The following is a 23,460-nucleotide window of genomic DNA, read 5'->3' as shown; positions in this document are numbered from 1 at the left end:
GCCACCCACTCACACAGGAGGAGACGCTTCTGATTCCTAGATGAGTAGGTTTCATAGCTTTGCAATCAAGGTCACTTTCCTGCACCTTCACTGGTAAAAGGTGCTTTTGATCAAACAGAATTCTTTGAATTTTTGTACCTTTGTTCTCTTATAATGTGATGAGAATAAAAGAACATTATATGCTTCGTGAGTGGGTGACACTGATTAGAACTGCCTTCAGAGGAAAGTCTGCAACTAAAAAGAGCAGTGAGCTGGATAGCCTCTGGTGGGGTTAGTTTTCAGATAGCTGTCTGAGCACAAATCCACACGTTTTTGAGCCTCAACTGTTGCTCTTGTCGAATATTCTCACCCTTTTTTGGATAATGACTTTTGACACTATTCTTTTTGAGGTTCTGCTGAAATAGCTGTCTCTTTTTCTCATATATATGTGTGTGTATGTATCACATATATATAATATATACATATAAAACCTTTGTGTATAGGAGTTAGCATCATCATATGTTGATTGCTTATGCTAATTGGGAAATATTAAAGTAAACGATGTCTGTTTTGATTAGAGTAGATGGTTTAAATGACTCCATTTCAAAGAAAACTTCAGTCATTCTTATTTTTTAAATCAACCCCTAAATGTTTCCACTCCTAACAGCAAAATAAATAAATGGACAAACAAACAGCTCTTTACTGAAACAATAGTAATATATTATCTTGCTCGGAGAAAAAAATGAGCTTTCAAATGTGGAGAAGGTCTAGGATGTTATCACCACTTTTAGAAATGTATATACATATCTGTTTTTTTAAACATAAATTTGAACTCAAGCAAATTTTCACTTTCTCAAATTAATTGATGAGCTTCAAATAAGTTACCTATAATCGAAAATTTTATTATATGTATCACACTGTCTTCTAATTTTTGTTAAGCTACCCTATGTGGAACTGCCTGTAATTTTAATGAATCTATATGTAATATTTTGTATTCTGCATTTATGTACACATTTCCTTATATCAGCATAACTTTCATACTTATTATAGCAATAAAGCATCATATACATTTAACAATGTAACATTCCATAGTGTTGAACTGATTCCCTTTTGTTGGGTTATGGTATTAATAATAGTAGTAATAACAGCTACCATTTATCAACTGTTTGCACAATTAGTGTTCTGTTAAGAACATCTTCTTACAATGTAGAGACCAAGCTTAGTTTCTTATATGGCAATGCCTAGACTTTAGAATTTGATATACTTAAGTCTCTACTACCTGTGTGATACTAGTCAAGAAAAAATTCTCTTGTTTCCTCACCTTCAATGTTCTCCTCTGAAAAAAAAAAAAAAAAAAGAATAATAATAGCTACTTAGAGGTTGTACCTACCAGAGTCTGGCACATGGTAGATGTTCAAGATATGGGAGAAGTTTGTCACTGGGGACTACTTCTAAAGATGATTTAATAACCAAGTGTGTAAAATGAAGAGATTTGTACGATTTTGTGCATATTTCCAAATGGTGTTGCAGGATAATTAAGTGGTCAGGGTCACCAACAGACTTCTAAATGTCCATTTTTTATGTATCAAATCCTCACCAACTTTACCTTTCCATCATTCTTTATTTATTCCTTAAGAAAATAATAGAGCCTGTTGTTCACCAAGCATTGATGAAGTCACTGTTTGACTCCAGGTTGCATCTTGCATGAAGGAGGTGCTGTCCATTCAGTAAGGATCAAAAGACTTGGGGGCAGTGTCCACTGCGAGGTCAGTGAATAGGCAGAAATGTAGGCCAAGTGTATGTGTGTGTGTGTGTGTGTGTGTGTTTCCATTGCCATGTCTGTCTTCCCCATGAGACCATAGTTTTTCCTCTTGATGTATCCTATCAATGCATTTGACCAAGATATAGCCTCCTGGGAAAGACACATGTAAATAAATAATAATACAGTATTAATCATAAAAATAGATTTAATGCGCAAAATCTTGTGGCTGTATATTTCTGCCTAAGGGATTAAGGATGGCTACAGAATTCCCTTCTGAATTAAATTCTTTTTCAAGTGAATACCATCTTACCAGTTAAATAGAGAAGAGCCCAAAGTTAAAAGGTGTAGTCCACCTAGAGAAAATAAGGTGCAAAGTCAAATGTGACAGCATAGATGAGACCTACGTGTCCGGCAGCCATTTTCCTACAGGTAATGATCGCGGTAGTTGATTGCTGTTAGAACAAGAGGGTGAGAAAGTAAGCAGGGCCAGAAAGAACATACGAAGCTGCTAAGTATCCTGTGCCTCCCATGTGGCAGGCAGTATGCTGGATTTCTTATGCATATTTTGTCCTACAACTCTCAGAATAACCCTGTTGAAGAGGTGATGGAAATAAGACTTAGAAAGTAAGTTGTCCAAGGTCGTACAGCAAGAAAATAAGTGGAATTGATGTTCAGACCCAAGCCTTTGAGATCAAAATCCCTCTTCTCTTCACCGAGATGCAATTAAAATTTAAATGGGAAACCACTTAAGTGTCATTCCATTTATTGGGGTGTAATTAACTTCTCTAAAAATAAATCTTTGGGATTTTATTCTGTGTTGTCTCAAACTTCATCAAAAGCACAAAGCGGACGTGCTACAAAACATTATTTTAACTTTCTTTGATATCTTTCAAATGCAGATACTTCATCTATGGTTTCCTTGTGTTATGTAGCAGATTCTTTTATATAGGTTTTGTGCTTTGTTTTGTTTTGCTTCATCACCTGTTTATCCATCCTTAGATATGGCCCACCGTTTGCCCTTCTGTGGGATAGATGGAGTGTCTTTTACCTGCGTAGGGTTTCTCCGTTTGCTCTCGTAATCTTCTTCTTCAGACCTTCAGCAAAAACAACAAAACAAAACTGGTTGCCTAAGTTATCTGCCTTTCTTGAGGCTGGCACATATGGGAAGAGAATCAGAGCCCTGGAGGTTTGATTTCCTTCATGAGAACTTCATTCTGCTATATTGAAAACTGACATCCTGGTAGCCAGATTTCTCCATCCATCCTCATTGGCCCAGCCTGTGTGCCAGATTGAGTGTGGCTGAATTTACCTTCCTTTCTGGTGCTTCCTCCAGGGAAGAACCCCACTGCCCCCAGAAAAACTCCTGCTATATTCATAATATTGCACTGTCCATGGGTCTTTGTAGGGAAGTGGATTCCCACCTCCTGCTTCCAATCTGCCCTGAAGCAGCCCCTTTCTCTAGTATCATCCCCTCCAAATTGAGAACTAACAGTTTTCTAGACCAGAAATCAGCCAATGATTTCTGTAAAGGGTCAAATAGTAAATATATTTTAGACTTTGCAAGTCATACTATTTTTTTCACAACCTCTCAACTCTACTGTTGTAGCATGAAAGTAACCAGAGACAATATGTACGTGAGTGGTTGTGGCTGTATTCTCATAAAACTTTATTTACAGACTCTGAAATTTGAATTTCAAATAATTTACACTTATATGATTCTTTTAACTTCCTCCAACGATTTAAATGTGCAAAAACCATTCTCAGCTCACGGGCTACCCCAAAACAGGCAGCAGGCTATGGTTTGCCAGGCCCTGCCCTACATAGGCAGGGTGCTGAGACGCTGTTCGTCTGCAGGGTAAATTAGGGTCTGACCATCAGAGTCTCCAGTCTGGCTGCTTCTCTACAGCATCTCCAATCCAAAGCAGCACTTCTTAGTTTCCTGTGATCATGAAGTTTCTACCTGGAGCCTTTAGTCATTTCAGTGTTCTCCTCTGTTGGGATCTGACCACAGGAAAGGTGACTAGGTTTTGTTAGCCAGCTGATGGCCGACCTAGAAGTGAAAGGTGGATTTTTTCTTTTCTCCCTCTCTGGAAAATTTTTGTTACTTTACCTTTTGCTGTTCTTCAGAAACCTCTCCAATTGAACTAAATTAAACTGACTACTGACTAGTTTGTAATTCTTTGAATGATTCTATTTGAACTTCATTCACATGATTTTTACATGTTTCTTCCTACTTTTTCCTGAGATTGTGTTGCAAACAGGAAGACAAGTTTGGCAAGTAAGTGAAAGGACTGACAAAGCAAAAAGTGTGACTTGAGACAAAAGATATTTGCCAATTCCTACTTCTGTTGATGCTGTTATTCATTTATTTACTCAGCAAATATTAGTGTGTGCCAGGTACTGTATCCCAAAACAAGATCTCACTTTACATTTTGGCATACAAAGATGAGTAGAATACAGTGCTTGTCTTCTGACAGTTTTAACAGTTTCTAACAGGGAAACAAAGATACGTCTTTATATAATCCTCTTGGTATCTGATTTTCATATTGTAATTTACATGGAGCACAAGTAAGCATAGGAAAAATTGTGTGCTTGGCACACTCCACATGATGTGGAGAAGAAGCGTAAGCTATAGAGTAGGGACTTGGACCAACCGCCCTGCTCCTCTAAGCCTTAAGTGTTGTAAAGTGAGGAGATTACCTACATTGCAGTTTTGTTGTCAAGACTAAATGAAATTCCGTACAGAGACGTGCTATAAATGCTCAGCACATAGCCCTGCCCCCAAAAAATTTACATCAGAGTATGTTAATTTTTTTGGTTCAGTTTGTTATTGATAAGTTTATAGCCTCCAGTAATGTGATACCAGTTTACTACTAAATTTATTACTTCCTAATTGCTACATAATCACTAAATTTATTACTTCTTTACTGACTGTACAGTGTGTTTCCACTGCTATATTGCTCATAATATGGAAAACAGAGGTGTGTAAATTAAAGCCCTTTCATTGGATTGCTTGTCAGACTTTTTTTTTTTTTTTTTAATGCTGCAGGTTGGAAAGATGCTCTTGTGCAAATGGTACGAAATGGTGTTTACTGACTGTCCACTCTTTGTGTGCCTGCTTAGGTCTGAACAGTGATGGCGCTTGTTTCAGTTATGAGTCGCTCAGTGGACTGTGGATTGACTGAACTGTACCCATTCCCATCATGATGTACACCGCCAAGGCTCCTCACTAGTAAGTATTCTCTATTCAGTACCATTTACATGGTTATATATTGAGCTCTTCAGCACAGTGTGCACTTACCTTGCAAGAAGTGTACAAAATACTTGCGTTTGTTTTGCTGTTATGAAATTGGCTAGACTTAGTCTATGTACCAACCAACTGCAAAAGGAAAAAATAGGTTTAGATGTATCTGTTATGTATATGTGTGCATATTGATATGGTAATATATATGTATCTAAATAGGCAGAGTTTAGAAGTGTAGAATTTTACCTCTCTTTTAACTGAATAAAAAGTTGCAGTGTCTTTTGGTTCTTTAATATCATATAAATCAGTGTAAGCCTGAAAATTTTACTTAGTTTAATATTGTGAAACAGTTCAATTTTATTGCAGTTTTATCTAACAGGGTATCTAATACACTTTCACTTACACAAGTATCATACGGGTAATTGACATAGGTTGTTTATGGTGTCATTGAAAGGAAATTCTACTCAATTCCCTTAATTTTAGTTCCAGCTCCAACATTTATCATCTGACTAGTCCCTTAAATATCTAGGGCTCAGTTTCTTCATCTGCAAAATGAGAGGAAGAATTTCTGCTTTACCTAATTCACAAGATTAAAGGACGAATAAGATAATGAATGTGAAATTATTAACAGTAAAACCCCATAAAAATAGATATCGTCTGTGGCTGACTATTATTACAAGTAGGGAGCTGGAAATAAAGTTGTGACCACAGTGTTCTTTTTAAATTGGTTAATAGAGTCTAACATTTTATTTGTTATTCACCTAAGAGATAAATGATAAAATTACACTTAACGTTAACTCATGACCCCAATTATTTTTTGTATTTCAGAAAGTTATGTTTAAATGAAATATGAAAAAACACTTTTCTCACACACACTGCACACACAAATCCCCACCAACCATAATAATTAGGTTTCTACTTCTGATCTCCAGGATGTTTACTCTATTATAGTTTATTTTTAGGTGTTTTATTCTTGGAGGAGACAAGATACACTAGATACTTATTATGTATCATTTAATTTCAGGATCCCAAGGGAGCAACATAGAAATTCGATCAGATATTACTCCTTCAGTTTAATGTATTAATTTTTTTGTTTACTGAAATCTCTTTAACACCTCATCTGACCATTCTCTTTAGCCAACAGAATACAGCTAGCCTGTTTAAAATAAAAGACTGTAAATGAAAATCTTGACAACTATATTTAGTAATATTGAGAAAGACTTTTCCACTAAAATTAAACAAATTATTACGTAACCGGGTCAGTGCAATAAAACTGGTTTGGAAATTCTTTTCCAGAAATTAGTTATGATTACCATTGAAGAGGCCATGGTTTATTACACAAATAAAATTTTTACATATAAGTGAAACAAAAATCTTAAAAATAGGTAACATACATTCACTTGCTGATATTGTAGTGTAGTCCTTAAGTATGGTGGTGGGGCCAGGGGTGGGGCAGGGAGTGGTAGAGTCAGATTGCCTGGGGTTACAACCCAGTTTCATCATTTTCCTGCTTTGCAGTGTTGAACAAGTCACTTAACCTCTCTGTGCCTTAGTGTGCTCATCTGTAAAATGGGTCTAATAATATGAGTATTTATCTCATAGGGTTGTTGTGTGAATTACATGAGTTAATGTGGTCAAGCTCTTAGGAGCACTGTGTGACAGTAAGTAGCCAATCAGCATTAGTGATTATTATTCACTGGATGAGCATGGGATTTTGGTGCTGACTACAGATTTTGGAATCAGAAAGTCCTAGGTTCAAAACCATTTATGAATTAATGGTGAAATCTAAAGTAGTTACTGAACTTTTTGAAGCCTTGGTTTATGAGAAATAAAATGGAAATAATTACAATATACTCCATAATGCTTTTGTTAGGATGGTGGAACACAGCATCTGGCAAGAAAGGGTAGGCTATCACCATTGGGAATTGTGAAGGTATAATTGCAAATTACTATGTAATGCAATTATAAAGTAATGTAAATGAAAGATTCTCTGATTCTGAAAGTGTCTTTGCAATACGTTGTATTTAGGGGACTTTTAGAAATGTGTTCAATTATAGGATTTGCTTTGTTAGATCCACAATTTCAAAAAAGACAGACAATAATTTAAATCAAATTACAAGTACAAACATAACAAATACGGCATCCTGATTTAAAAAATAAAGGTGACAAAAATCCATTGGCCTTTTTTAGGCCTAACAGAGAACATCAGCTCATTATTTAATTTGTTAGGAAGATTGGGCTGTTACCACATTTAAAATGACTTTCTGGAAAGAAAAGGAAGAAAGAGGAAAGGAGATGGAAATGTAGAATATGTGTCACAAAACAATGGAGAGTGAGGGTTTGAACTTCCACTTTCATAACCCTAGGCTCTAAGACAGACTCTCTACTTGTTCTTGTTATGAAGAAATTTCAAGTATTGTCTTTTGGGTTTGTATTGGACAAAATTCAGTGGTTGGAATGGGTGGCATTTTTCGAATGAGTCACGATTTGTTTCCAAGGTGGAAAATACTGATAAGCTGGGGCCGTAATCCAAGAGTAGATTGTCTGGCTGCTATATGTCAGTCAGAACAGAAAGCTCAGTCTCTTTCTCTCACGTGTTAATTATACACCATCTGAAACAATGGCGGTGTTGGGTCTGGTCCATCTCTGTATCCATCTAAATCAGCAGCCAGAGAGTCTTTTGCATGTCAATGGAATGTGACTTGTCTGTAACTCAGATTATAACATTACTGAATGCTTCTGTGCGCACTCCCTTTTATTCTTGTTGCTTATTTTTGCAATACCTTTAGCCTTTACAGAGTTTGTGCCTGACATGGAAAATCATGTTTCTGGAGGAGGCTTTTGAGGGTAAAGGTTTTGGAGGTGGATTCCTAGGTAGGAGCCCACAAACCATGGATGTGGTGTTAGGCTGGACTGCTGCTTTGCTGACCCTGCTTGGGGCCCCGGGTGAGAGATGACCATGGTGCTTATTCTGTCCTGCTTCTCCTGGGCCCTGCCTCATTCCATACTTGCAGTCCTTTAATGTGGCCAGCGTTCACATTTTGACCTCTCATATTAGGATTTAGGGTGTAATAAAATGAAAAAGCAGGGTCATACTGTTGGAACACAGTCGTACTCATGTGTCCTTATTTCCATGACCATTATGGATTTGTGATGTTAATCTTAAAAACTGTTCGTGACTTTAGATGTCTCCTTCTAAAGGAGTCTGACTTAGATGTCAGTCTAGTATTTCATAAAACAATATCTCTAAAAACTAGAGAGAAGTACCAGAGTTTGGAGGAGACCTCGGGTATTCAGAACTGAAGTCTCCTGTAATTTGGAGACAGAGATAGATGAAGTGTCTGTATCAGTGGGACTTTAACAACAGGCACACTTTGTCAGGCTATAAGTCTAAGCGTAGCATCATCCAGATAAAGGGAACAGTTTAAGCCTCCCATTCACAGTTGTGAATGAGCGGGAGGTATTCGAGGACAAGCAGAAGATGAGTCCATTAAAGTTGAATGTCTGCTGCAGAGTCACCGGAAGTGGAATCAGATGAGTTGTTAGTGCCCTGGGGGGGGCTTTATGTGGCCCCCTCTTGTTTTCCTGCTGCAGAACCCCTCCACCTGTTTGCTGGCCACCTGTTTGCTGACCAAGCCCTAGCTAGAAGCACCCCAGCCTTACCTGTGTGACACCGCAAGCCTCCTAATGTTTGCAGATACTGCCCATCAAACTCTGATGCTTCCTTCCAAACTCATTTTACCTGCTCTGCCACCTATGAAAACTTCCTTAATCCTCTTAAAATTGACTGTTGCCTCCTTTTCTTTAACCTCTGTACTGTATAGATGCCTCTTTGATAGAACACATTCACTTCTTTTGCAATAATTGGTTGACATTTCTGTCTTTGTCTCTTTGGGCTGCTAAAACAGCACCATTAACTGAGTAGCTTATAAGCAACAGAAATTTAATCACAATTCTAGAAACTGGGAAATCCAAGATCAAATCACTGGCAGATTTTATGTATGGTAAGGGCCTGTTTCCTAGAAAGCCATCTTTTTGCTGTGTCCTCACCTGGTGGTAGTGGCAAAGGGGCTTTCTTGAGCCTCTTTTATGTTTCATAAGGGCACTAATCCCATTCATGAGAGCTCCGCCCTCATCATCTAATAATCACCTCCCAGAGGCCCTACCTCCAAATACTCTCACACTGGGCATTAGGATTTAACATATGAATTTGATGGGGTGTTCAGTCTATAGCAGTATCCATCTTTCCTGTTACATTCTTGGTTTATTGAGGGCACTCCTTGTCTTAGTCAGTAAAATTGTTATTAATGTAAGTCAGTAAAAAGTATAAACAGAAAAATGAAAAGTGGTCACTTTCAGCATACCATGAAGGTTGTATCATTTCAACATTTTTAGCCAAAGGTAACAGGAATTTTGAAAATGTATAACTCACCCTACTGACTTCCTTAGTAGTTTATCATTAAGCATATTGTTTTTAGAACAACATTTCAACAATGATGAGAATTATTTGACCTCATCTTGACTGAAGTTAGCATGATTTCCTCCATGTAAATTAATAAGACAACAATAAAACAGTTCTTAGGGTTTTATATTATTATATTAATTGTATATAATACATTACTACATATATGTGTATATATATATATACACACATATATATTTCATGTTCATAGAGGGTGTCAACTACTAATTTTATTTGAGAGAGGAGGAATATATCAAGTGTAATCAAAGGTTCCTATAGGTTCAAGCTGTTTTTTAAAAAAACTTAGAGGGAAACATAACCAAATCCCCAAAAGCTCTCTAAGTCAATAAACAAAACCTTTGTTATAGAGCCAACTGAAATTTTATCTGAAATTTATTTCGGTAACTGTATATCACTCAGAGGAGGACTTAAAATTGTTTAGGTTAAATATTCTTGAATAGTACTGTTTTAACAGGAAAGCCCGTTAAGTCCACCAAATCAGTATGGAAACACTCTGACTCTCATCTTTGTTACTTAGTGTACATCAGTCATACACAGAGGAGTCAATATGGGCTAACTAGGAAGAGTTATAAGTAGCACAGGGTATCTCAAGCCATTCAGCTTTCACAGATGGCTGTAGACAGATAAGTGGAAAGCATTAAGCTAATAAAGACATCTTTAAGAGAGGAAAATGGGCTGACAGGGTACTCCAGTTTTCAGTGCATGAGCTATTTTAGCTTGACATGCTTTAAGCAAAAAGGCATAATGCTTGAATGAATCCTATATTAAGAATATTCATCCAGTTGTGTAAGCAGAAATATAGTGGAGTAATGTAGGTATTATCACAGTATGCAAGCTTTGATATGCTCAAGTAGGTTGAGCAATGCAGCAAGAATAATATTCTTCAAAGAACTGGGAATTTTTAAAACTGTGCCCAAAGGTAACATTTGATAGAATTCCAGGTTGTTTCCTGATAACTTTGTTAGTCTCTATTTTATGTATTAGTCTTGAAACTACAGTAACTTGGTGACCATTTTCTGACATTCTTTTTAGCTAAAGGACCTAGAGTTGCATGTTGAAATTTAATGATAATGCTGATAATGGCCACCATCTACTAAGGTAGTAACTATGCAGTGGGGTTTCACTGTACAGCATCCTTTAATATTCACAACAGCTCTGCAAGGATGGCTTTATCTTCTCTTTACAAAGGAGGAGATGTATAATGTGCAGGGTACCCTACCAATTTATATGCATATTTCTATAACCTAAATTTGTGACAGCTTCACCACTATAGAATGATACATAAATATGGAGGCGCATAATACTTTATATGTGGAATTAGAAAACTAATTTTACTTTTAAAATAAAATTAATTTTGAAAATATATGCTTCAGGTTTTAAGTCATGCTTATTTAATATTCTGAAGAATAAATAGCTTATAGCATTATAATTAAAGATTTCCCCTTTTATCCTTCTCCAGCAATTGATATGGATAAAAATGAGAATCTGTATCTGTTAGAGACATGTCCTCAAGCAGATACAGGCAGGTGTCTTTCAGGAGAACGCATTAACCATTTTTAAGATTGAACCGTTTATCCTTGAAGTCAGATAATATCTTCATTTAACAAGTTTTATTCCATTTTATTTTTTTCACATTAATGGTCAGTGTCAATACCATGGTATGAGCATGTGTGGAAGCATTAATTGATTGATTCCACGAGATGAAGACTAATATTCTTGGTCTCAATAAGTATCTTATATCCACTAACATCCCACCAGATGCTTTCACATGAACTCTTTCTTTTCAGCTCAATTAGTTGAAAAGAATTCTGTTGATTCATCTCACATTTTGCTTCTCTGTATGATGGACAGAGACCACCAGGGTTTTACTGTCCCTTAGATGTGCCACTCAACTGCTCTATTTACCCAAACAAAGAAAATATAAATGTAATACCAAATATGCCTAGGAAGCAGAGATAGTTTTGAAGAAGCAGTGTTTTTTTTGTTGTTTTTTTTAATTAAACAGCAGGTGCTTTTTAAATTAAGCACCTGCTGGGGCTTCCCTGGTGGCGCAGTGGTTGAGAGTTCCCCTGCCGATGCAGGGGACACAGGTTCATGCCCTGGTCCAGGAAGATCCCACATGCCACGGAGCGGCTGGGCCCGTGAGCCATGGCCGCTGAGCCTGCGCGTCCGGAGCCTGTGCTCCGCAACGGGAGAGGCCACAACAGTGAGAGGCCTGTGTACCACAAAAAAAAAAAAAAAAAAAAAAGAAGCACCTGCTTTTTAATAAAGAAGATAATTATAATATTTAGAAGTCATTTGAAATTTAAGGGGATTACATTACCTGAAAAGAAAGTCATGTTTTAAATTATGTTAGTTAAATATATGAAACTGGAGAACTTAGGTATCCCATGTATTCATTCAACAAATATTCATGGACTTACTTCTATGTAGTAGGCCCTGGGCTATGAACAATAAACAAAGTTCCTGTCCTCATGGAGTTTATATTTCTAGGTAGCCACTGGGGAGTGAGGGGGCAGGTGGTGGAAAGAAAAGGAAGTAGAATAGAATATGTGTGCGTTTATGCATATATATATATATATATATATACGCACACACACGTATACACATATATTTATATAGAGTGATATATATCACTAAATACATGTATATACAAATAGTAATAAATTTAATTTTAAATAAAAGCCACTTCTTTTATAGCAAAAAGAATTCTTGTTTTGAACTTTCTCTAAAGCGTTTCTGTAGCAAAAAGAATTCTTGTTTTGAACTTTTTCTAAGTTTCAGATTACAGAGTTTGAAATTCTTACTCACCAAAACTTCATATTTTAATCATTTCCAGAAAGGGAAATTCTGATAACATATCTCAGTCATTATTTTTAAATAGTTCATATGTTTGCTATCTTATTTTCTTTATTCATTTTAAGAATATTTGTAGGTGTTCCAGAATCTAAAGGAGAAATCCCCGAGACTATTTTGTACATCACCAGGTTGCACTGAGAGTGCAGTCGGCTGATGGGGGACAGAAAACTTGAACCCTGTGAGACCCAAAGGGGGAAAAATTACACTGAAGGAAGAGAAGCGATTTCTAAATTTTTTTTGTTCTTTAATCGAAGTTCAAGTCCTCTCTGTGTTGAAACACGGAATAATGCGGGCATGTTGTGCTTGTATTACCTAATTGCACGAAAGTTGGTTATGGAACCAGATTCGTTTCATATAGGTTATTTAATAAGAAGTGTGATATCAGACGTGCACCTAGTGCTTGTGACAAAAGGAACAATTCAAAAATTGGAAAAACAAAGCGTCAGCCGTGCATTCACTGTTACGAGCCAGTTTTCCAACTGGACAGTGAGTCAATCATTTTTAGTGGTTTTGGATACAATATAATGACCTCTTTATTAGGCTCAGCAAGTAAGTGGATATTAAACTCTGTTTACTTTGATTGCAATGATAGATAAAGTAGACCATTCCTTTGGGGGAAGACGAAAAACCTTATAACAGTGCAGTCATTTAAAAAATATTTCTTTCTTTCCATGAATCACAGGTTCATGTTTGAAAACTTACCTACTTTTTAACTCTGAATACATGGTTTTGGTGACTTTCTCAAATCAAGATCATTTGACTTTAATGCCACTGATGTAAAAATCAGTGCTTGATACACAAATGTGCCACAAAAGATTTCGTAGCTGTTCTTACTTCATTTTTGAATTTAGTTTTTAAAAAAAATCTAGGTTAGAAAATAATGTCAAATGATTAGGTCTAATGTCTTTTTGATGATGGGGTAAAAAGAGTGTTGAGGTGGAGTAACGCCAATAGTGCCTCAGTGCTAATTCTGCTGTTTTTCATTACTCCATTTAGGGAGCAAAAATAAAGAAATGTCTGCCAAAGTAAAAACTGTTGACAAATTGGGTCCCTACCCTAGGTACTAACAACCTGCAAAATGTAGCACTTGAATAATAGAGTAATTAAAACTGAATTTTTTTGAGTGTCAAAACTGTATAATCATATCAAATACAGAAAAATAAATCGACTGAAATACTCTGAATATTAAGCCTATTAAAATACATTAAACAGATTATGGTAATGTCAGAGGCTTCCTTACTTAGGTTAGGGTCGCATCTGCACCTTTCACAAGGAAGAGGCACGTAAGTTGCAAGGTAGAGGTGGCAAATTTAAGGCAAAGAAAAACCCTGTATATATAAAGAGTTCTAGGTTGTTTCAGTTTTTTTATAGCTCTCCCTGGAAAATTAACACAAAGCAGGGCACATAGGAGAAGGAAATAAGTGTTAGATGAATTGAATGATACTCCTGTTTATTAACTTGAGAGATCAGCTACAAGTTTAGAATACATTAATAAAAGTGTTTATTTTTTTTAATCTTAAAAAGTAACTGGGTCATGGACTTTAATCTCATTATTTCCTTCATGTGTTGGGCTAGGGGGCCCTCAAGGGCTGTGCAGAGTAAGGAAAAGATAATTAAGAGAGAGAATCCTCTTCCTTTGTTCAGACTCTCTTCTTCCTGCTAATGAGAAAGGTGAGAAAGGCGACTTGATCACATTGTTCCTGACACCCACACTTCTTTGTTTTGCTGGCTGCTGAACAAAACTAGTCCTGCCATCTAAATTCTCTGTCAGTGTTGTTCAAACTTCAGGGATGACCTAAGAATCAATCATAAAATCAATTTAGTATGTTATCATCAGCATTTTAAAATGAAATATAATAAAATAAAGACTATATTCCATAATTATTTTTAATAACTTGTATATACATGTGTGCCTGACTTACATGGTGAAATGTGCTTTTTACTGACGGTCACACTCAAAACAGAAAACGAGTGTTATTAATCTAATCCCCTTAAATTCTTCTCAGCCTTTTTTCTTGGGTAATTTGTCCTTTGTAACTCATACATTTTCAAAATCTTCACCTCATTTACTTTTTTCTGTCAGTTTAGATAGGAGCTCTTTAGTTTCTCAGTGTCTTCATCTTTATAGCCAACTCTTAGTATAGTGAGAACTGGAAGAAGTGCTCACTAGATGTTTGTTGTTTGAAGCAATGCATTAATGGTATTCTAAAAAGAACTACAATTTTGTGAGCCCAAATGCCAATTTATTTATTAATTTCACCCTTTTTCTCTTCCCTTAAACCCTATTATGATTACTGGCAGTTGCCACCATGCAGTTACACTTTAGAATTTGAGTCATTTTCTCAGTTCCCTGGCCTCTTTAATCAAGATGAGTGACCAATCCAGGTGACTCTATCACTTAATAGCCTTTAAAACAATCTTCTTCTTTACTTTGCCATGACTACTATGTGGCCCTGCAGTTTATACCTAGATTGTGGCCATAAACATTTTAATATCTATCTGACTCCAGCACTACTCCCTACTAGCATGTCATTGCCCTTGCCGTTGGGATTCTTTCGGACACACAAATCTGAATATTTTACTCCTTGGGTAAATATCTCCTGTAGCCATACTCCCTTTGCCTTGAAATTTACAATCCAGACACATTTGAATGAGAATAAAATGCCCTACAATATCTGATTTCAAGATATACTCCAAATGTATCCAGCCACACCCTATCATGCACCAAACATTTGAACTTGGGTTAGCATTCTAAACTATTACCTGAGTTACAGTCTTTTGTATAACTCGGCCAGTGGACTAACGCATGTTCTCCTCTTTGCCTAGAATGACGTCACCTTTTCTTTTTTTTTTTTTTTCCTTTGTGGTACACGGGCCTCTCACTGTTGTGGCCTCTCCCATTGCGGAGCACAGGCTCCGGACGCGCAGGCTCAGCGGCCATGGCTCACGGGCCCAGCCGCTCCGCGGCACGTGGGATCCTCCCAGACCGCAGAACGAACCCGCGTCCCCTGCATCGGCAGGGGGACTCTCAACCACTGCGCCACCAGGGAAGCCCAACGTCACCTTTTCTTATGCCTGGAAAATGACTACACATCCGTCAACATATGGGTCAAGGTTTTGCCTCATGTAAGAATATTGAGTCACCTGAGTCAGCTCCTCTGCTGTTACTTACTAAGTATGTAGGGAACTGATAATCCTTCGCTGTCTGTATGTTCATCCTCCCGTCCCTAACTGGACTCTGAGCTTCTCCTGCAGAAGTATTTTCAGTTCTCCATTGTAACCCTAGATAGAACCTGTCACAGTGCTGGACACTTGGAGGATGCTCAGTAAACACGGGCTGAGTGAATTCTTGTCTCAGAAACATCTAAGAACAGTCACAGCCATTCCCCATCACTTTTCCTTTTCCTTTCTTTCCCGAAGACTGTGAGTTTTATAACCTGTGAAAAGATCATATAAGCAAAGCAATTTGTCTCCGTTATTGTCTGTAGAAAGCCACTGATAACCAGTGAAAGCTCTGAACTTGGGTTATGATCTTTTTATATGGATTCACCAATTCATAGGTCTGGTAAGAGTATCCCTATGGTGTATTTCCTAAAGGAATGTTCTAATATGAACTTGACTACTTATCTAAACACATATATTTAAAATCAAATCTTGGGTTTCAGCTTAACTTTGACCTTAACCTTGACATTGAATACCATTATATAACACGTTTTCCCTAATTTCTTCATTACAATCAAACATTTTTAATTAAATGCCAACAACTGACGTATTAAACTATTGCATCAGATTTTAATACCAAATTCAGAGGAGTTGATTTTTATAAATATAAGATTTCCTTCATAAGATTTCAGGAAAAATTAGGTAGTATTTCAAGACAGCACAGTGATTGGGTTAATTTGGTAAATAAGACATTACTGTTAGTGCAGGAAGCTAATTAACATTTATTGTGCCTGAGTTAATTATATCGTTACATTTCACTGGATGATCATGGGAATGTATATTTTATAAAGGAAGATATTGCATTAACTCCTTAACTGCAGATATATGTAACACTAGTCCAGTGACTATGATATACCTTACCCACTCTTTCCCCCTTTTTGTCCTTGCAGAGCCAGTTTTCACACAATTGATCATTCCCAATGTGGCGTGCAAATCAGCCATTAAGGGGAAATAAAACATTGCATGTCCCTAGTCTGTTTGTTTTGGAATTAACAGCAGTGGATCTCACATTGCACTTTTCCAAGTAAATTTAAGAGTGATGGATGAACTAACTACGTACCACTTATTCATAATAAAAGGTACAAACGGTGAAGTATGGCACATTGTATGCAGAATTCTCTGGGACCAAACATTTATGTATGCGAAGAACAGGAACAAAACATAGAAAATTTTTGTTTTGTAAAAATTGTTAAGTGATATACAAGCAAATTAATTAGAATATGTATCAATACCTCTTAGTTAATAAATTTACAGTAATGTTTACAAAATGAAATATTGTTAAACTATTTTTGCTAAATCTCTTTTAGTACCTTCAGCTGTTTTATTGTAACTCATAATAAGCTAACTGATATTTTTAAAGACATTTGTTTTTATGACCATTAATTTTCCATATTTTTATAAACTTGAAAATACAAAAAGTAACACAAACACCTCTAATCTTAGCAATGAAAAACTCCAAAGTAAGTTTTTTCTTTTTTTTTTTTTTACATCTTTATTGGAGTATAATTGCTTTACAATGGTGTGTTAGTTTCTGCTTTATAACAAAGTGAATCAGTTATATATATGTTCCCATATCTCTTCCCTCTTGCGTCTCCCTCCCTCCCACCCTCCCTACCCCACCCCTCTAGGTGGTCACAAACCACCGAGCTGATCTCTCTGTGATGTGCGGCTGCTTCCCACTAGCTGTCTATTTTACGTTTGGTAGTATATATATGTCCATGCCACTCTCTCACTTTGTCAAAGCTTACCCTTCCCCCTCTCCATATCCTCAAATTGATACTCTACTAGGTCTGTGTCTTTATTCCTGTCTTACCCCTAGGTTCTTCATGACATTTTTTTTTCCTCAAATTCCATATAAATGTCTTAGCATACAGTATTTGTCTTTCTCTTTCTGACTTACTTCACTCTGTATGACAGACTCTAGGTCCATCCACTTCATTAAAAATAGCTCAATTTCATTTCTTTATATGGCTAAGTAATATTCCATTGTATATATGTGCCACATCTTCTTTATCCATTCATCTGATGATGGGCACTTAGGTTGTTTCCATCTCTGGGCTATTGTAAATAGAGCTGCAATGAACATTTTGGTACATGATTCTTTTTGAATTACGGTTTTCTCAGGGTATGTGCCCAGTAGTGGGATTGCTGGGTCGTATGGTAGTTCTATTTGTAGTTTTTTAAGGAATCGCCATACTGTTCTCCATAGTGGCTGCACCAATTCACATTCCCACCAGCAGTGCAAGAGTGTTCCCTTTTCTCCACATCCTCTCCAGCATTTATTGTTTCTAGATTTTTTGATGATGGCCATTATGACTGGTGTGAGATGATATCTCATTGTAGTTTTGCTTTGCATTTCTCTAATGATTAATGATGTTGAGCATTCTTTCACGTGTTTGTTGGCAGTCTGTATATCTTCTTTGGAGGAATGTCTATTTAGGTCTTCTGCCCATTTTTGGATTGGGTTGTTTGTTTTTTTGTTATTGAGCTGCATTAGCTGGTTGTAAATTTTGGAGATTAATCCTTTGTCAGTTGCTTCATTTGCAAATATTTTCTCCCATTCTGAGGCTTGTCTTTTGGTCTTGTTTATGGTTTCCTTTGCTGTGAAAAGCTTTGCAGTTTAATTAGGTCCCATTTGTTTATTTTTGTTTTTATTTCCATTTCTCTAGGAGGTGGGTCAAAAAGGATCTTGCTGTGATTTATGTCATAGAGTGTTCTGCCTATGTTTTCCTCTAAGAATTTGATAGTTTCTGGCCTTACATTTAGGTCTTTAATCCATTTTGAGCTTATTTGTGTGTATGTTGTTAGGGAGTGATCTAATCTCATACTTTTACATGTACCTGTCCAGTTTTCCCAGCACCACTTATTGAAGAGGCTGTCCTTTCTGCACTGTACATTCCTGGCTCCTTTATTAAAGATAAGGTGACCATATGTGCGTGGGTTTATCTCTGGGCTTTCTATCCTGTTCCCTTGATCTATATTTCTGTTTTTGTGCCAGTACCATACTGTCTTGATTACTGTAGCTTTGTAGTATAGTCTGAAGTCAGGGAGCCTCATTCCTCCATCTACGTTTTTCGTTCTGAAGATTGCTTTGATTATTCGGGGTCTTTTGTGTTTCCATACAAGTTGTGAAGTTTTTTGTTCTAGTTCTGTGAAAAATGCCAGGGGTAGTTTGATAGGGATTGCATTGAATCTATAGATTGCTTTGGGAAGTAGAGTCATTTTCACAATGTTGATTCTTCCAATCCAAGAACATGGTATATCTCTCCATCTATTTGTATCATCCTTAATTTCTTTCATCCATGTCTTATAGTTTTCTGCATACAGGTCTTTTGACTCCTTAGGTAGGTTTATTCCTAGATATTTTATTCTTTTTGTTACAATGGTAAACGGTAGTGTTTTCTTGATTTCACTTTCAGATTTTTCATCATTAGTGTATAGGAATGCCAGAGATTTCTGTGCATTAATTTTGTATACTGCTACTTTACCAAATTCATTGATTAGCTCTAGTAGTTTTCTGGTAGCATCTTTAGGATTCTCTATGTATAGTATCATGTCATCTGCAAACAGTAACAGCTTTGCTTCTTCTTTTCCGATTTGGATTCCTTTTATTCCTTTTCTTTATTCCTTTTATTTGGATTCCTTTATTCCTTTTCTTCTCTGATTGCTGTTGTTAAAACTTAGAAACTATGTTGAGTAAGAATGGTGAGAGTGGGCAACCTTGTCTTGTTCCTGATCTTAGTGGAAATGCTTTCGGTTTTCCACCATTGAGAACGATGTTGGCTGTGGGTTTGTCATACATGGCCTTTATTATGTTGAGGAAAGTTTCCTCTATGCCTACTATCTGGAGGGTTTTTATCATAAATCAGTGTTGAATATTGTCGAAAGCTTTTTCTGCATCTGTTGAGATGACCATATGGTTTTTCTCCTTCAATTTGTTAATATGGTGTATCACATTGATTGATTTGCGTATATTGAAGAATCCTTGCATTCCTGGAATAAACCCCAATTGATCATGCTGTATAATCCTTTGAATGTGCTGTTGGATTCTGTTTGCTAGTATTTTGTTGAGGATTTTTGCATCTATGTTCATCTGTGATATTGGCCTGTAGTTTTCTTTCTTTGTGACATCCTTGTCTGGTTTTGGTATCAGGGTGATGGTGGCCTCGTAGAATGAGTTTGGGAGTGTTCCTCCCTCTGCTATATTTTGGAACAGTTTGAGAAGGGTCGGTGTTAGCTCTTCTGTAAATGTTTGATAGAATTCGCCTGTGAAGCCATCTGGTCCTGGGCTTTTGTTTGTTGGAAGATTTTTAATCACAGTTGCAATTTCAGTGCTTGTGATTGGTCTGTTCATATTTTCTATTTCTTCCTGATTCAGTCTTGGCAGGTTGTGCCTTTCTAAGAATTTGTCCATTTCTTCCAGGTTGTCCATTTTATTGGCATAGAGTTGCTTGTAGTAATCTCTCATGATCCTTTGTATTTCTGCAGTGTCAGTTGCTATTTCTCCTTTTTCATTTCTAATTCTATTGATTTGAATCTTCTCCCTTTTATTCTTGTTGAGTCTGGCTAATGGTTTATCAATTTTGTTTATCTTCTCAAAGAACCAGCTTCTAGTTTTATTGATCTTTGCTATCGTTTCCTTCATTTCTTTTTCATTTATTTCTGATCTGATCTTTATGATTTCTTTCCTTCTGGTAACTTTGGGGTTTTTTTGTTCTTCTTTCTCTAATTGCTTTAGGAGCAAGGTTAGGTTGTTTATTCGAGATGTTTCCTGTTTCTTAAGGTAGGATTGTATTGCTATAAAGTTCCCTCTTAGAACTGCTTTTGCTGCATCCCATAGGTTTTGGGTTGTCATGTCTCCATTGTCATTTGTTTCTAGGTATTTTTTGATGTCCTCTTTGACTTCTTCAGTGATCACTTCGTTATTAAGTAGTGTATTGTTTAGCCTCCATGTGTTTGTATTTTTTTACAGATCTTTTCCTGTAATTGATATCTAGTCTCATAACGTTGTGGTTGGAAAAGATACTTGATACAATTTCAATTTTCTTAAATGTACCAAGGCTTGATTTGTGACCCAAGATATGGTCTATCCTGGAGGATGTTCCATGAGCACTTGAGAAAATTGTGTATTCTGTTGCTTTTGTATGTAATATTCTATAAATATCAATTAAGTCCATCTTGTTTAATGTATCATTTAAAGCTTGTGTTTCCTTATTTATTTTTATTTTGGATGATCTGTCCATTGGTGAAAGTGGGCTGTTAACGTCCCCTACTATGAATGTGTTACTGTCGATTTCCCCTTTAATGGCTGTTAGTATTTGCCTTATGTATTGAGGTGCTCCTATGTTGGGTGCATAAATATTTACAATTGTTATATCTTCTCTTGGATCAGTCCCTTGATCATTATGTAGTGTCCTTCTTTGTCTCTTCTAATATCCTTTATTTTAAAGTCTATTTTGTCTGATATGAGAATTGCTACTCCAGCTTTCTTTTGGTTTCCATTTGCTTGGAATATCTTTTTCCATCCCCTCACTTTCAGTCTGTATGTGTCTCTAGGTCTGAGGTGGGTCTCTTGTAGACAGCATATATATGGGGCTTGTTTTTGTATCCATTCAGTCAGTCTGTGTCTTTTGGTGGGAGCATTTAATCCATTTACATTTAAGGTAATTATCGATATATATGTTCCTGTTCCCATTTTCTTAATTGTTTTGGGTTTGTTATTATAGGTCTTTTCCTTCTCTTGTGTTTCTTGCCTAGAGAAGATCGTTTAGCATTTGTTGTAAAGCTGGTTTGGTGGTGCTGAACTCTCTCAGCTTTTGCTTGTCTGTAAAGGTTTTAATTTCTCCATCAAATCTGAATGAGACCCTTGCTGGTAGAGTAATCTTGGTTGTAGGTTTTTCTCCTTCATCACTTTAAATATGTCCTGCCAGTCCCTTCTGGCTTGTAGAGTTTCTCCTGAAAGATAAGCTGTTAACCTTATGGGGATTCTCTTGTGTGTTATTTGTTGTTTTTACCTTGCTGCTTTTAATATGTGTTCTTTGTATTTAATTTTTGACAGTTTGATTAATATGTGGCTTGTGTTTCTCCTTGGATGTATCCTGTATGTGACTCTCTGTGCTTCCTGGACTTGATCAACTATTTCCTTTCCCATATTAGGGAAGTGTTCAACTATAATCTCTTCAAATATTTTCTCAGTCCCTTTCTTTTTCTCTCCGTCTTCTGGAACCCCTATAATTCGAATGTTGGTGTGTTTAATGTTGTCCCAGAGGTCTCTGAGACTGTCCTCAGTTCTTTTCATTCTTTTTACTTTATTCTGCTCTGCAGTAGTTATTTCCACTATTTTATCTTCCAGGTCACTTATCCGTTCTTCTGCCTCAGTTATTTTGCTATTGATCCCTTCTAGAGTATTTTTAATTTCATTTATTGTGTTGTTCATTGTTGCTTGTTTCATCTTTAGTTCTTCTAGGTCCTTGTTAAATGTTTCTTGCATTTTCGCTATTGTATTTCCAAGATTTTGGATCATGTTTACTATCATTATTCTGAATTCTTTTTCAGGTAGACTTCCTTTTTCCTCTTCATTTGTTAGGTCTGGTGGGTTTTTATCTTGCTCCTTCATCTGCTGTCTGCTTTTCTGTCTTCTCATTTTGCTTATCTTACTGTGTTTGGGGTCTCCTTTTTGCAGGCTGCAGGTTTGTAGTTCCTGTTGTTTTTGGTGTCTGTACCCATAGGCTAAAGTTGGTTCAGTGGGTTGTGTAGGCTTCCTGGTGGAGGGGACTAGTGCCTGTGTTCTGGTGGATGAGGCTGGATCTTGTCTTTCTGGTGGGCAGGTCCACGTCTGGTGTTGTATTTTGGGGCGTCTGTGGACTTATTATGATTTTAGGCCACCTCTCTGCTAATGGGTGGGGTTGTGTTCCTGTCTTGCCAGTTGTTTGGCATAGGGTGTCCAGCACTGTAGCTTGCTGGTCATTGAGTGAAGCTGGGTGTTGGTGTTGAGTTGGAGATCTATGGGAGATTTTCGCTGTTTGATATTTCGTGGAGCTGGGAGGTCTCTTGTGGACCAGTGTCCTGAAGTTGGCTCTCCCACCTCAGAGGCACAGCCCTGACTCCTCGCTGCAGCACCAAGAGCCTTTCATCCACACGGCTCAGAGTAAAAGGGAGAAAAAGTTGAAAGAAAGAAAGAGGATAAAAGAAAATAAAATAAAGTATGGTAAAATAAAATACAGTTATTAAAATAAAAATATATTAAGAAAAAAAAATTTTTTTAAAGTAAAAAAAAAAAAAATGACGGATAGAACCCTAGGACAAATGGTGAAAGCACAGCTGTACAGACAAAATCTCACACAGAAGCATACACATACACACTCACAAAAAGAGGAAAATGGGAAAAAATAATAAATCTTGCTCTCAAAGTCCACCTGCTCAATTTAGGATGATTCGTTGTCTATTCAGGTATTGCACAGATGCAGGGTACATCAAGTTGATTGTGGAGATTTAATCCTATGCTCCTGAGGCTGCTGGGAAAGAATTCCCTTTCTCTTCTTTATTCGCACAGCTCCCGGGGTTCAGCTTTGGATTTGGCCGCGTGCTGCGTGTAGGTCGCCGGAGGGCGTCTGTTCTTTTCTCAGACAGGACGGGGTTAAAGGAGCCGCTGATTTGGGGGCTCCGGCTCACTAAGGCCGGGGGGACGGAGGGGTACAGATGCGGGGCAAGCCTGCGGCGGCAGAGGCCGGAGTGACGTTGCACCAGCCTGAGGCACGCCGTGCATTCTCCCGAGGGAGTTGTCCCTGGATCCCGGGACCCTGGCAGTGGCGGGCTGCATAGGCTCCCCGGAAGAGAGGTGTGGATAGTGACCTGTGCTTGCACACAGGCTTCTTGGTGGCGGCAGCAGCAGCCTTAGCATCTCATGCCCAT

The 23,460-nt window shown here is 37.1% G+C and overlaps 1 long non-coding RNA gene across 1 annotated transcript in view; it reads left to right on the top strand.

The window, feature by feature from the left end:
• LOC132439476 (uncharacterized) overlaps positions 1 to 23,460 on the top strand; it is a 418,411-nt gene that overhangs the window by 136,343 nt on the left and 258,608 nt on the right. Inside the window, exon 2 of the long non-coding RNA XR_009522367.2 lies at positions 4,865 to 4,973. This is a non-coding gene — a long non-coding RNA (uncharacterized lncRNA). The remainder of the gene's footprint in view (positions 1 to 4,864; positions 4,974 to 23,460) is intronic.

The sequence above is a fragment of the Delphinus delphis genome, chromosome 16 (assembly GCF_949987515.2).
Source record: "Delphinus delphis chromosome 16, mDelDel1.2, whole genome shotgun sequence".
In the NCBI taxonomy this organism is placed as follows: Eukaryota; Metazoa; Chordata; class Mammalia; order Artiodactyla; family Delphinidae; genus Delphinus; species Delphinus delphis.
Note: the sequence above shows the minus strand (reverse complement) of the source record. Positions and strands in the feature narration are given on the sequence as shown.